The sequence below is a fragment of the Triturus cristatus genome, chromosome 2_2, assembly GCF_964204655.1.
Source record: "Triturus cristatus chromosome 2_2, aTriCri1.1, whole genome shotgun sequence".
Lineage (NCBI taxonomy): Eukaryota > Metazoa > Chordata > Amphibia > Caudata > Salamandridae > Triturus > Triturus cristatus.
In genome coordinates, this window is record NC_140582.1 from 1,243,624,773 (window position 1) to 1,243,638,386 (window position 13,614).

Consider the following 13,614-nt stretch of genomic DNA (forward strand, 5'->3'; position numbering starts at 1 on the left):
GAAGCCCCACAGGGTTTCGCTCGGCCATCTGACTTGCGCACGTGTTAGACTCCTTGGTCAATGTTTTAAGACAGGTCGGGTGGGTAACCAACATCACCGCAGACCCCTGGCACCCGGCATGGGCCTCCCCGCCCGGCGGCACAGTCGGAGTGCACTGACAGCAGTCCGCCCCAGTCGACAGTCGCGCCGGGAGCAGGGTACCCTGTCCCCCCTTCAACCGTCCTGGCACGCCCCGAGTGGCAGCCGGGAACTGGTGCCCGGGGAGGGCGTGGAGGTGGTTGAATCTCCCTTGGCTCCACGGACACGGCGAAGCTGCTGCCAGGGGTCTGTAACACCCTCCGCCAGAGCGGAGGGCTACCTGCCACCCCAAAGCCTTCCCAGCTGACCCGGAGCCTGAGGAAATGCGCCCTGCAGGGGTTTGGTAGGGTCTGGGCGCCGGTCCCGCGGAGGGGATCCAGAACTCCCAGGCCACCGACCTTCCCGACGTGTTGAATCCTCCGGGCGGACTGCACGGAGCCCACCTGTTTACCTCGCAACAGTTTCACGCCCTCTTGAGCTCTCTCTTCAAAGTTCTTTTCAACTTTCCCTTACGGTACTTGTTGGCTATCGGTCTCGCGCCGGTATTTAGCCTTAGATGGAGTTTACCACCCGCTTTGGGCCGCATTACCAAGAAACCCGACTCCGAGAAGACCTGATCCAGGAACGCCGGTGGCCGCTACCCGCCTAACACCGTCTGCGGGGTGAGCCTCGATCAGAAGGACTTGGGCCCCCTGAGATGCCGGGGAGTCGGTCTTCTGTACGCCACAGTTCCCGCGCCTGCCGCCGGGTGGGGATTCGGCACTGGGCTCTTCCCTCTTAACTCGCCGTTTCTGAGGGAATCCTGCTTAGTTTCTTTTCCTCTGCTTAGTAATATGCTTAAATTCAGCGGGTCGCCACGTCTGATCTGAGGTCGTAGTCGGAAGAAAAACAATGAAGCGTCGGGGGGAGCCGCCGGGGGAGGCCAGGCCCCTGCCATTTCCTCTTTCCCCGGATCTGATCTGGAGGGGGTCAGCCCTCCGCGCGAAGACGGCCGTGGAAGTGGGCACCTGAGGCAAGGGCGCGCGGGCAGCTGGTGGGATACCACAGACAGCCTCGCGCTGCACACAGCTAGGCACCCCGGGATGGGCCCGGGGCAGGCCGGTCGCCAGACCCCTTCTCGGGGGCCAGGCGCGCCAGTGGCGTACCTCCACGGCAGGACCCCGTGAGGGACCCTGCCACAGGCGATCGGGGCTTCCGACCTTGTGGGGGGACAAAGGGACGCAGAGCTAACCCTGCGACAGCCCCAGCTGCATCCTGGGGAACCCCAGAGCGATTGACGATTGAGCGACCCTCAGACAGGCGTAGCCCGGGGAGGAACCCGGGGCCGCAAGGTGCGTTCGAAGTGCCGATGATCAATGTGTCCTGCAATTCACACTAATTCTCGCAGCTAGGTGCATTCTTCATCGACGCGCGAGCCGAGTGATCCACCGCCAAGAGTCACAAGCAACTTTTCGAAAACGTCCGCCCACCTGCGGGTGCAGGAGAGATGGGAGGACGGTGACGCTGTCCGTCCACCGCCCACGCGACGAGACGGCCTAGGCGACCCGTTCAAGGCTTCCCCTCTGGGAGTCAGACTGCACCGTTGGGAGAAAAATAACATTACCAGGTGCTTGGCCTGGGAGTAAACCCATGGGCAAATAAAGGCGCTCCCATTGCGAAAGGAGCAGTCAGCCTCACAGCCACCGGTCCCTCCTGGAGTAACTGGGAGGGACCATGTGAGTCTTCAAACCCCTCAGCCCGGCCGCTCGGGACCGGGTCGAACCGGGTGTAGGAGAGTAGGGTCTGCTTTCTATGTTCACCCCCACTTTTTGCTTTTGCTCCACTGGTTTTTGACTTAGATGTGGCTGTGGGCCTGCTAATCAGACCCACAGCCCAGCTTTTCTCTCTATAAATTCATACTATGTACTTTAGGTACATAACCCAATTGGTAAGGATCACCTTATTGGCCCCTGTACAGTGTACCTTAGGTACCCAGGGCATAGGTGTACCCTAGGTCTACCAGGGGCTGCAGCATGTATTCTGCCACCCCTGGCCTGGCCTCACAAGTAGACACAACTGGCTGATCACTCAGCTGGGGCAGGGTTGTGTAATCACCCCTTGCCTAGATATAGTATACCTATATCTACACTCACAATAGACACATGTGTACCTATCAGCCACTCCTATGGCAGGCCTTAACAATCCTGAAGGCAGAGTGCTTGGTAACATGTGAGATGGTGCTCTAGCATGAGCTGAGCCTGTCTGTAGCTTTCGGAACCATGTCCTTATAGCTGTTCTATGATATCGCCTACCATATACTCTTAAGAGCCTTATAATCTTAAACGGTTATGGTAACTATGGTTTGGCTTTATCGAAACATGTCGTGTAAGGTGTCTAACACTTTGGAATAATACCCCCATACCATTTCTGGCAATGAGGATATTATTCCTCCCTGCTAGAGGGAGAAGACATGTTAAACCCTACTTACCCGGTTAAAGTTAACCAGAGCCCCAGCATCACAAAACGGATGCTGCTGCCACAGACACAAGTCTGACCTCCTGCTGCTGGGAGTCCTTCCAGCGAGGGAGGCTTGGACAATAGGTTTCCTGCCTTGGGAGGTGCTAGCACCACCGCAGACAGGACTTAGTGTATTGGGGCAGGGAGGGATGAAAGAAACGAGACACTACCTGGGGCACACAAGGTGTCCCATGCATAGTCCAGTTCAAACCGGTCCTGGGGCACTCCAGCCCCAGCTCTGGCGCGAAACTGGACAAAGGAAAGGGGGTGTAGCCACTCCCCTTCCTGGTCCCACCCATAGGAGGGACCCTGCAGGTAGCCCAGCCCATTAGCCTAGTATATTAGGAGGTAGCTGAGCCCTGCAGAATTAGATTACCCTGAAAATCTGCAACTTGTACAGAAACTCAGGACCTTCGACATTCGACCTCAGGAAGAAGGCTGAAGAATCTCCCTTGTGGCCAAGGAGTGACCACCCTGGGCAACCAGGCACCATCCAGCGACCGCTGCTTGCTTTGCGACTGATCCATGAGGAACAACTGCAGAGACTGACCAGCGCCATGACTTCCAGACACCTCTGAACCAGATCCACATCTACAGCAAAGCTGAGACCCTTGGAGGCGACGAGGGACGTGGGACCGGCGACTTGGGAAAAGTGGCTAGTAACTGACTAGCGCGACTTCTGAGGCTCCCTCAAGGTTGTGCTTGGGGAATTGAGAAGCCCCACTCCCGAGCACCATCTGCAAAGAAGATCAGCTCCCCACACTTCACGTGTTCTGCGTGGGGCCCTTCTGCACCTGAGCTGCTCGACGCGTTGTCCGGTTGCTGGCCCGTTGGCTAGTGATCTCTGTGACGAGGAACCTGCTATTTTGCTTTGCTGGTCCGGCTCCTCCAGACTGGCACTCGCTCCCCTGTGAAAGGGAAGCACCCCAGACCTTCCTGGTCTGCAACAGAAGCAAGTCCTCCATCCTGCATGGGTTACGGTTGCCAAGGATTGTTGGGCCCTAGCTCGACATCGACGCCGCCGACAGCAAGAGCCTTCGTGGGACAGCTCGCCTCCTGGTTTTGGTCATCCTCGACACCTCCTTGTACCCGTGGCTGCTGAGACAAGCTTCCCCTCTCCACCTGCATCTTCACGACATCGCCTGGCTCCTTCCTGGTTCCCTCCTGGTCCTGGGCTGGTGGCCTAGACTCTGTCCCTTCTTCTTGCAGGACACCTTCTTCTTGATTCCATCCCCGGAATCCACCGGACACTCTTCACTGACTGCCTGTCAGCAACCTTTCTTCAGGCATCCATAGGAGCCAACGACGAAACCCGACGCAAGTTCACACCTATGCACCCGCAGCCCGTGGGCTAGGTAACTTGAGTATTCCGGTGCTCACAAGGGTATTGACTATCCTAGGGTCTAGTTTCCAAGTCTCGAACTCCTAGCTATTTCAGAAGTGTCCTAAAACTCTTAATTTCTCACTATTACTATTTCTATCGACTTTTACGCATTACGAGTGAGTGTTTCCACTCTGCACCTGAATCCCGTGGGCCTCCTACTTCCTAATTCCTGGTAGTGTAGTGTAGTCCCATTGATTCCCTAGGCCTAGGCCTATCCTGTGTTCGTGACAGTGGTTCTTATACCCCTTACGTAGTATATGGTTTGCGTGGCCCCTAGGGCCTAACTGTATTACTTACCTGTGTGACTTATGTATGCTTGAATAAGATTGTGTTGTACTTACCTCGAATCTCATAAAGAGTGCTGAGGGTGTTTTGACTTAGAATAAATACATTCTATTTTTATATATCTTTTGTGGTGTCCTTTCATTTGATATTCAAGGGGTTACAAATGGTATAACAGCTGGCTTCACATGCCATACAGAGTTTAGCCTAAGACTGCTCTTGTCCATGCTACCACTAGGATAGCTGGTCTATAAGGTAGACTTTACAACCAATCACCATAAGGGTTGTTTGGACTGATACAAGGTGTACACTAGAATTAGTGACATCATATATCAGGCCAACTTCTCACATTTGGTACAACCCTCCCCCCCCAAACTTAGGGACATTAAACTAACCTTGACCAGTTGAGTCTTCATGTACTAAGTGGAAATATCTGGAGAGTCCATCTGCATTGGCATGGTCAGTCCCCGGTCTATGTTCCACTGTGAAGTCCATCCCCTCTAGGGAAATGGACCACCTAAGAAGTTTGGGATTTTCACCCTTCATCTGATTTAGCCACAAGAGGGGCTTATGGTCTGTCTGAATCTTGAAGTGTGTGCCAAACAGGTAAGGCCTCAGCTTCTTCAGGGCCCAAACCACAGCAAAGGCCTCCCTCTCAATAGCTGACCAACGTTTCTCTCTAGGGGTCAGCCTTCTACTAATAAAAGCAATGGGCTGGTCTTGACCATCTATATTCAGTTGTGAAAGAACAGCTCCCACACCCAACTCAGAAGCATCTGTCTGGACAATGAACTCTTTGGAGTAGTCTGGACTTTTCAGAATAGGTGCAGTGCACATGGCCTGCTTCAGGTTAGCAAATGCTTTCTGGCAGCTTACTGTTCACTGAACTTTCTTTGGCATCTTCTTAGAGGTCAAGTCATTAAGTGGTGTCACAATGGACCCATAGTTCTTAACAAAACTTTCTGTAGTACCCAGTCAGGCCCAAGAAAGCTCTGACCTGAGTCTGGGTAATTGGAGGAGTCCAGTCCTTTATGGTCTGGATCTTGCTCTCCAGTGGTTGAACCTGACCCCCACCTACCAGGTGGCCCAGGTACACAACCTTACTCTGCCCTATCTGGCACTTAGTGGCCTTGATAGTGAGGCCTGCCTTTTGCAGGGCCTCTAAAACATTCCTCAGGTGGACCAGGTGATCCTCCCAGGTGGAGCTAAAGACAGCAATATCATCCAGATAAGCTGCACAGTAGTCATCCAGGCCTGCAAGGACTTGATTCACCAGCCTTTGGAAAGTGGCAGGTGCATTCTTCAAGCCAAAGGTCATTACCACAAATTGATAATGTCCTCCTGGAGTCGAGAAAGCAGTTTTGGCTTTGGCACTCTCAGCTAGTCTGATTTGCCAGTAGCCAGCTGTTAGGTCAAATGTGCTCAAAAACTTGGCAGCTGCCAATCTGTCAATGAGCTCATCTGCCCTAGGTATTGGGTGGGCATCTGTCCTAGTGACAGTATTGAGACCTCTGTAATCCAAGAAAAACCTCATCTCTCTCTTATCATCTTGGGTGTGAGGTTTTGGCACCAGAACTACAGGACTAGCCCAAGGGCTCTCTGAAGGTTCAATGACTCCCAGCTCCAACATTTTCTGTACCTCAACCTTTATGCAGTCCCTGACAAGGTCAGGTTGCCTGTAGATTTTACTCTTCACAGGCAGACTGTCACCAGTGTCCACCTCATGGGTACACCAGTTTGTCTGACTTGGGGTCAGTGAGAATATATGTCTGTAGGCCTGTAGAACTTGTCTGCAGTCCTGTTGCTGATGGTCAGTGAGGCTGAACCATCATCAGGGTTCTGAGTCAGCAGGTCTGGGAGAGGGTCACTCTCTTCCTCCTGCCCCTCATCTGTAGCCATGAGTAAGCCCATGTCTACCCTGTCAACATATGCCTTCAATCTGTTGACATGAAGCACCCTGTGGGAGCTTCTGGGAGTCCCAAGGTCCAACAAGTAGGTGACTTCTCCCTTTTGCTCAACAATAGTGTGGGGTCCAGACCATTTGTCCTGGAGGGCTGCTGGGGCCACTGGCTCCAACACCCACACTTTCTGCCCTGGCTGGTACACAGTCAGCACAGCCTTTTGGTCATGCCAAGCTTTTTGGAGATCTTGGCTTGCCTCAAGGTTTTTTTTTTTTTATGCTTCTCATTTCTTTGCTTTATTCACAGCAGCCAATCAAATTTCTTTTTTATTATTATTTTTTTTTATACTTTATTTAGGTTGTCCGACCATCAGTATACCATACACTTACATAGACATTTACGTTTTCAAACACTGTGTAACATAGCAATGTTAGACATTGTTGCATCACAAATGACACTTTCCAATTTATATGAGCATCTTCAACATTCGGCAGCTGTTCGGGTTACCATTCCACAGTACCATCCTCAGTTTACAATACCTTCTGGCTCATACACAGTATTTTGGGCCATCTCTCTGGATACTTCGCTTAGAGGCATGTAGCGTTCCACCCCTCCTGTCAGGGGTGGGGAGAAAGGTAGGTTATCCCCCCCTGATTGTCGTCTATGCGCGTTTGTATCGACCCCCCCACGGGTTGTTCATCTTCCTGCGTCTTCAGTAAATATTGCGTCAGCGGTTCCCAGAAATCTCGGGGCCTAGAGGAGAGCGGCAGCTCCTCAGCATATGTGTCCATAGTTTCTCTACAGTATGTCATGTCCGTGAGCCAGTTCTTGAGTCTAGGGGGTCGCTTGCTACCTCATCTGACAGCTACTCGCCTTTTTGCTAATAGCAGTGCCACCGCCAGGAACTTCCTCCGTTTTGCTTGACTATGTCTATATATTCCCAGCAAGCACACCAACGGCGTGTTAGGCACCTGTTCTGTCAGCATTTTGGTTAGTGCTCCCATAATATCCTGCCAATATTTATTTAGCTGTGGGCATGCCCAAGCCAGGTGTAGGAAGTCAGCCCCTGGCGCGTTACATCTCTGACATCGATCATGTGTTCTAAGGCTATATCTATGGAGTTGAGTCGGGGTGTAATAGTATTGGTGGAGGAATTTGAAATGCATTATTCGTAAATTACAGTTAGAAGTCAGCAAGCGCATTTGTGTGCAGCTGTATTCCCAGTCCCTCTCCTCTATCTCCTCACCTAGCAGTGTTTCCCATCTAGCTAGTGATCTAGTTGCCCCTTCGCTGTGCTCCGACTGCGATTTCTGAAATAGGCAAGTGACTAGCCTCTTACGTGTTTGCGCTATGAGCATAGTCTGTAATGCGTGTAGCGTTGGTGGTTGCTCCGGATAGGTAGCATATAAATTCCTGATCGCCGCTTGCAGCCGCAGATAGGCAAAAGTCTTCATGTACGTATTATGTGCGCACTGCGCCGGGTCATTTTTTTGGATAAATTTGCCCTGCGGGAAGATCTCCTTCATGGTGGATAATTTCATATCCTTTAGCAATTGCATCATACCCCTCTCCTGTGTCACAGAGAGTTTGGGATGGTTGGCTATTGGCAGCGCTGGGGCATAGATAGGCAATTTGTTGGCCCGGTGCGCTAACGTGTGCCATGCATGTGAGGTGCAGTTCACCGGCCCTGTCTTGTCCCTATTTATATATGTTCTCGGATTTGATACAAACGTCATCAGTGGGTCCGGATGTGCACTGTCTGTTTCCACTGCTACATGTGAAATGTACGCATGTGGCCTAGTCCAGTAATACGCATGCTGCGCCTGCGCACAATAAAAATATAGTTGTAGATCCGGTGCCCCAAAAACTCCCATGTGGTACGGCTTAGTCAGTATAGTCCAGCTAACCCTGGCTTGTTTTCCTGCCCAAGTCAGCTTCTGCAACAGGGACCGCAGCTCCGCAAAGAAGGATCGCGTCAGCCAGACTGGGATATTATTAAATAGGTACAGGAAGCGCAGCAGTACAATCATCTTTTGTAATGCAATTCTATCTGCCATCGTCAGTGGCATCCGTATCCATTTAGTAATCTGCTCATCCAATCTAGTTATTGCTCTACCATAATTTTCTCTAAGGACCAGTTCGGGGTCTCTATGTAGCCATATCCCCAGGTACTTCACCGGGTCCGTCTGCCATTTCAGGGGGTAATCTAACTCGGGCGGGGTCGTTACGGGCGTTAGAGGTATGACCACCGATTTGTCCCAGTTGATTCTCAGCCCAGCGTATCTTTCAAAACGAATGTATTCCCTGATAAGATCATTCAAGTGTGTATTAGGGTGTCGCGTGAATAACACCATGTCGTCGGCATATAGGGATATATTTAGGGGCCTTAGGCTAAACTGTAGAGCTGCTGCCTTATGGTGCTGACGCACTCTGCAAGCGAGAGGTTCCAGTATCAGTGTGAACAAGATTGGCGACAGCGGGCATCCCTGTCTTGTCCCTCTTTTCACTCTAAAGGGATCAGATACTTGTCCATTCGTTCTTATCCTAGCTGTAGGAGCCGTGTACAGAATCTCTATCCATTTTATGAACCTCTCCGGGAACCCCATCTTACGCAGTACCGCAAACATAAATGGCCATTCCACCGAGTCAAAGGCCTTTGCAGCGTCCAACAGTGCCGCTGCTGCCGGCAACTCCGGGTCCAAGTGGTGGTACAATGCAAATACTGTACGTATGTTTTGGGTCGTGGACCTGGTGGGCACAAACCCAGCTTGATCAGGGAGTACCAGCTTCTCTTGTAGGAGCTGTATTCTAGTTGCGATAATTTTTGCCGGGATCTTCGTATCAGTGTTTATCAGAGACAGAGGTCGATAGGATTCACATCGGGTTGCATCTTTATCTGGCTTGGGGATCGTCACTAAAAGTGCTTCCTTCAGCGACATGGGCAGTTCGCCCCTCTCATACGCCTCCTCGTACATTTCTGCTAAGTGTGGTAGTAATAGATCTGTGTACGCTTTATAAAACTCCGCTGGGAGGCCGTCTAGCCCAGGGGCCTTGCCATTCGGTAGCGAGTTTATTGCATCCGTGAGTTCCCCCTTCGTAATATGGTGACTAAAGAACTCTCTGTGTGCATCCGAGAGCCCTACAAGGGCTATGTCCTGAAGATAATGATTAATTTCTTCTACTGTGGTGTGTGTCTGCTGATCATAGAGCTGGGAATAGAACTTCTTAAAACATTGTGCTATTGTCGCGGTGTCATAGTGCATTTGATCCGTGTCATCCCTGATCTGTGTTATGTAAGATGCCGCACATGAGGGTCTTATCTTACTCGCCAGCGCTTTTCCCGATCTGCCACCCTCCCCGTAGCTTCGCGCTATATAACGCTTTGATTTGTATTTTATCTCGTCTGCTGCATATTTCTGATACTCATCCATTTTCCCTCTGATTTGAGCCAACAGGGCAAGATCCCGGGTCCGCGCGTGCTCCTCCTCCAGCGTACCTATGTCCTTTTCCATTCTACGGAGCTGCTGCTGTATATCTTTAAGTATCCCCGCTTGCTTGTTAATGCAATGGCCTCTAATAGTCACTTTAAAGGCCTCCTAGAGTGTGCCCGCACTTCCCACCGACCAAGCATTGATCTAAAAAAAGTCGACAATTGCCCTTCGAAGCTCGGTATGGAAGACTTGATCTGTGAGCTCGCTCCCTCGCAATCGCCATGTAAAATGTCTGGGGATGTATGTGGGGATATCCATCAAGAGACTAACCGGGGAGTGATCCGAGAGTGTCTTTGGCAGGTGTTCCACCTCCCGTGTCCACGTACATCCATCGGCCGTGAGCAGCCAGTAATCTATTCTGGACCATGTGTTATGCGTCGTAGATGTGCATGTGCCTTCTCTGCCTTCTCTGTGTCTCTGCCTCCACACGTCTGCCATTCCCCATGTGGCCATACCGTCCCGCAGCATTTTTGCCGCTTGTTTACCATAGCGTTCCACACCCGTCGATCTATCTATTGCTGCGTCTAGGCAGGTGTTGAAGTCCCCACCCCAAATTATTGGCGCAGCTGGGAAGTCCCGGAGTTTGACCCACATCTCTGCATAGAACCCGGGGTCGTCTGTGTTTTGGCCATAAGAGGTGATGATTGTTAGGACAGTGCCCCCAAAATTACCCTGCATCATAACATATCGGCCTTGGTCATCGCTCAACGTTTTGATCAGCTGAAAAGGGGTGCTTCGTCTAATCAACAGTAATACCCCCCTAGCGTACGTGGAATACGAGGATGCCTTGCGATACCCGGCCCATTTAGTGCCCACTCTCCCCTCAGATACCGAGGTAAGATGTGTCTCCTGGAGGCACGCTAAATCAACCCCGTGTCTATCAAGATAGGCAAACACCTGGCGTATTTTCTGTGGGTTTTGCAGGCCTCTTACATTCCAGGTCAATAATCTCAGTTTCCGGGTCTGTAGCCTAGTGTCAGTCATTCGTAGTTGCCCCGTCATGAGAGTGTTTGACTCTACCTATGCCATGTACATGTGCCTTTGGATACTCATTAAGTTCCATCTTACTGATCAGACTTTTTTTCAATTCTCCCCTCCCCACCCCCTCCCACTCCGCCCTATCCCCAACTGCGGAGCCAATCCCATTCTGAATTACCATATTACACCCCTGCAGTTCCCCGTAAATGACAATAAAAACAAGCAAAAAACAAAACAACCCCTTTGTCATAACCAGTGTGGTACACACAAGAGGGCGGTAACTTACCGGCCCGTTTCCTGTGGGCTGTCCCCACATGGGCCCTGCCCGATCAGAGAAAAGGAGAAAAAACATACACATCTAAGCTAAACATATGCTGCTGCATTTGAAACCAGAGCACTTCCTGCAAGCCCTGAACGTTAAAAAGAAAGGCGGTAGAAGGAGAGTGGGGCTCGAGCAGCAAAAGAGTTATTCACGATGACACCTATTACCGATGAAGTAATAAATCAATTTCTATCCACTTATCTGCATCGCCGCTCATTCGTCCCAGAAGTTCCTTCGCTTTGGGGTCCGTGTCTAATTGTTCAATATCCTCCAATCTCCAATAATCGGTAAGAACTCTCGCTGTCTAGTTCCAGTTCCAGTGTCACATGTTCTGTTCCGAAGGCATGCATGCCTGTCGGTCTCTGCTGTAAGACACTACTCGACGTCCGAGGTTGTTGACCGCTCCTCTATCTCCCCCCTCGGTGATCCGCGTCTGGACTGTGCACGTTCTTTACCTTGCAAAAAATTATGCGCTTCTTTTGGGTCAGTGAATATTTTTGTCTTCCCATCTTCCGTAATTCTAAGCCTAGCATAGCATCGCATATGGAATCTTGAGGTCTCGCAGTTTTTGTTTCACCTGCCCAAACTTTTTCCTTGCCTCCCTCACCGTGGCCGTGAAATCTGGGTACAAGGAGATGTCCATGCCCTCATGCGTTAGCTTTCCCATCTCTCTTGCTTTCCGCAGTGCCGCATCTCGATCTCTGTAATTTAGTATCCGCGCAATAATTGGTCGGGGTGGGGAGCCGACTGGTAGCCTCTGTGCCAAGGATCGATGCGCTCACTCCACAATAAAAATTTCAGAGAAAGTGTCACGCCCCATCAGTGTTATGAGCAATTTTTCTACATAGCTTTCCATGGGCCCCGTATTCGTTGTCTCCGATATGCCCGTCAGGCGAATGTTATTTCTACGGGACCTAGCCTCCAAATCCTCCGCCTTGGCCGACACCGCCGCCAACTGCTTGTCTAGCTTTGCCTGCTTCGCCTCAGCTCGCATCCCTGCCTCCACAGCGTCCGAAATACGGCGCTCAGCTTCATCCAGGCGTTCAGTATGTTTGTCCATACGTTCTGACATTCTGTCGACCCGGTACGTGAGGGAGTCAATCTTCCCATCAATATTGGAAAGTGCGGCTTGTATAGTGGTGAACATAGCTTGCACTTCAACATTAGTGACGTCGCCCGCAGGTCCCGCCACCTCCTGTTGCTGCGGATGTTCCTCCAGCCCACCTGCCACCTTCTTTTTGGAATTCTCAAATGTTATTTTCGGCTGGCTTCTGTCCGTTTTCCCCATATTAGCAATGGGCGCCCCCACCCCGCTCCAACTATCCCAGGCGCAGGCGGCGTCCAGCGGAGGATATGGGTAGCTGTTGCCCGCTGCGATTTTGACTCGCTGGGGTGTTGTCCACCACTTATTTGCAGTGATGCCCCTCCTTTCCCCTCAACTCTCTGTCGCCGCCGCTCTACTCTGATTCAGCATGAGGTTGAGGATCCCTACAGCTCACAGTCTTTGGGGTTCTTTCAATTTAAAACCCGCTAAGGAGTTCCAGTTAGTTGCACTTTGTGGTTTTCCCCCGCTTAGGGTAATCCCCCAGGTCCCACCAGCAGGCAGCTCAGTATGGGCGTCGGCAATATTTGTCAGGGCACAATGCCCGAATCACTCTGGGCTCTTATGTCACTAATGCCAGCTCACCATGCGTTTGTGCTCCGTGCTTACTGTGATTCCTGCTGGGTCTAACACTGCTGGGTGTTTCTCTCATGTCCGGCGTCGCCAGCTCCGCAGCCACGGCGCCTCCGCGCATATGCCGTGCGGGTAAGTTCTCTGCGCGTCCTTCTCCCCTACACCCTGCACGAAAGCGCGGATGAGTAGAGCTAGCCCCCGCAGGGCGCCCGTCAGCTGTTAGCCGGCGGGAGGTCCGCTTCCCCCGTCGGTCCCTGGAGCACCTCATTTCTCTCTTGCTATCTGGAGCTGGTCCGGCTGTTTCACCACCAACCCGGCAGCTATAGGCTCCCTCGTACGCACCGGAAGCCCAATGTACCGTCGTACTGGCACTGCAGTGGCACAGCGGGCAGCCACAGGCGTCTGTACCTCGGGGTCTCGGGACTCACCGGCTCTTCCGCTTCTCCCAGGCCGGCTGACGTGCTCGACGTCTCAGCCCAAGCTTCCACCCACCTCCGCGGCTTCAGTTTCACTTTAAGGATCGAGGGCCCGGGCACCGTCGCCCGCGACTTCTGCAATCAGGAAGTCCCATCCGATCGTATTTCGGCCCCGTCAGACATCTGGATATTCAGCGCAGGCTCACTCTTCGTTGCTATGTGAATTAGCTTAAAACATGTAGGATTATTATCGGATTTTATTGGGCTTTGGTGAGGAGCTCGCCTAGTGCGCAACCATCTCGTTGCCTGGCAAGCTCCGCCCACGCCTCAAGGTTTTTAGAAGCCTTCTTCATGTACTCTGCCATCCTGGAGCGGAGGCCAAGTACATAATCCACTATGTCCAGCTTGGGTTGTCTGAGAGGTCTCTCCCATCCTTCCCTTACTAGACACAGAGGTCCCCTTACAGGATGCCCAAACAAAAGCTCGAAAGGTCTGTAGCCAACCCCCTTTTGTGGGACCTCTCTGTAAGCAAACAGAAGGCAGGGTAAAAGGATGTCCAATCTTCGCCTAAGCTTATCTGGTAAACCTTTT

At 51.8% G+C, this 13,614-nt stretch overlaps 2 protein-coding genes, 1 non-coding gene and 1 pseudogene across 3 annotated transcripts in view; all 4 read right to left on the minus strand.

Moving 5' to 3' along the window:
- Nucleotides 1–952, minus strand: part of LOC146863494 (28S ribosomal RNA) — a 4,405-nt pseudogene extending 3,453 nt beyond the window's left edge.
- LOC146863492 (uncharacterized) overlaps nucleotides 1–13,614 on the minus strand; it is a 431,973-nt gene that overhangs the window by 345,098 nt on the left and 73,261 nt on the right. The gene's annotated exons all lie outside the window — the stretch shown is intronic.
- LOC146863493 (uncharacterized) overlaps nucleotides 1–13,614 on the minus strand; it is a 289,267-nt gene that overhangs the window by 70,708 nt on the left and 204,945 nt on the right. The gene's annotated exons all lie outside the window — the stretch shown is intronic.
- Nucleotides 1,364–1,517, minus strand: LOC146863495 (5.8S ribosomal RNA). Its single transcript, XR_014978638.1, has one exon. It is a non-coding gene; the product is annotated as a 5.8S ribosomal RNA (ribosomal RNA).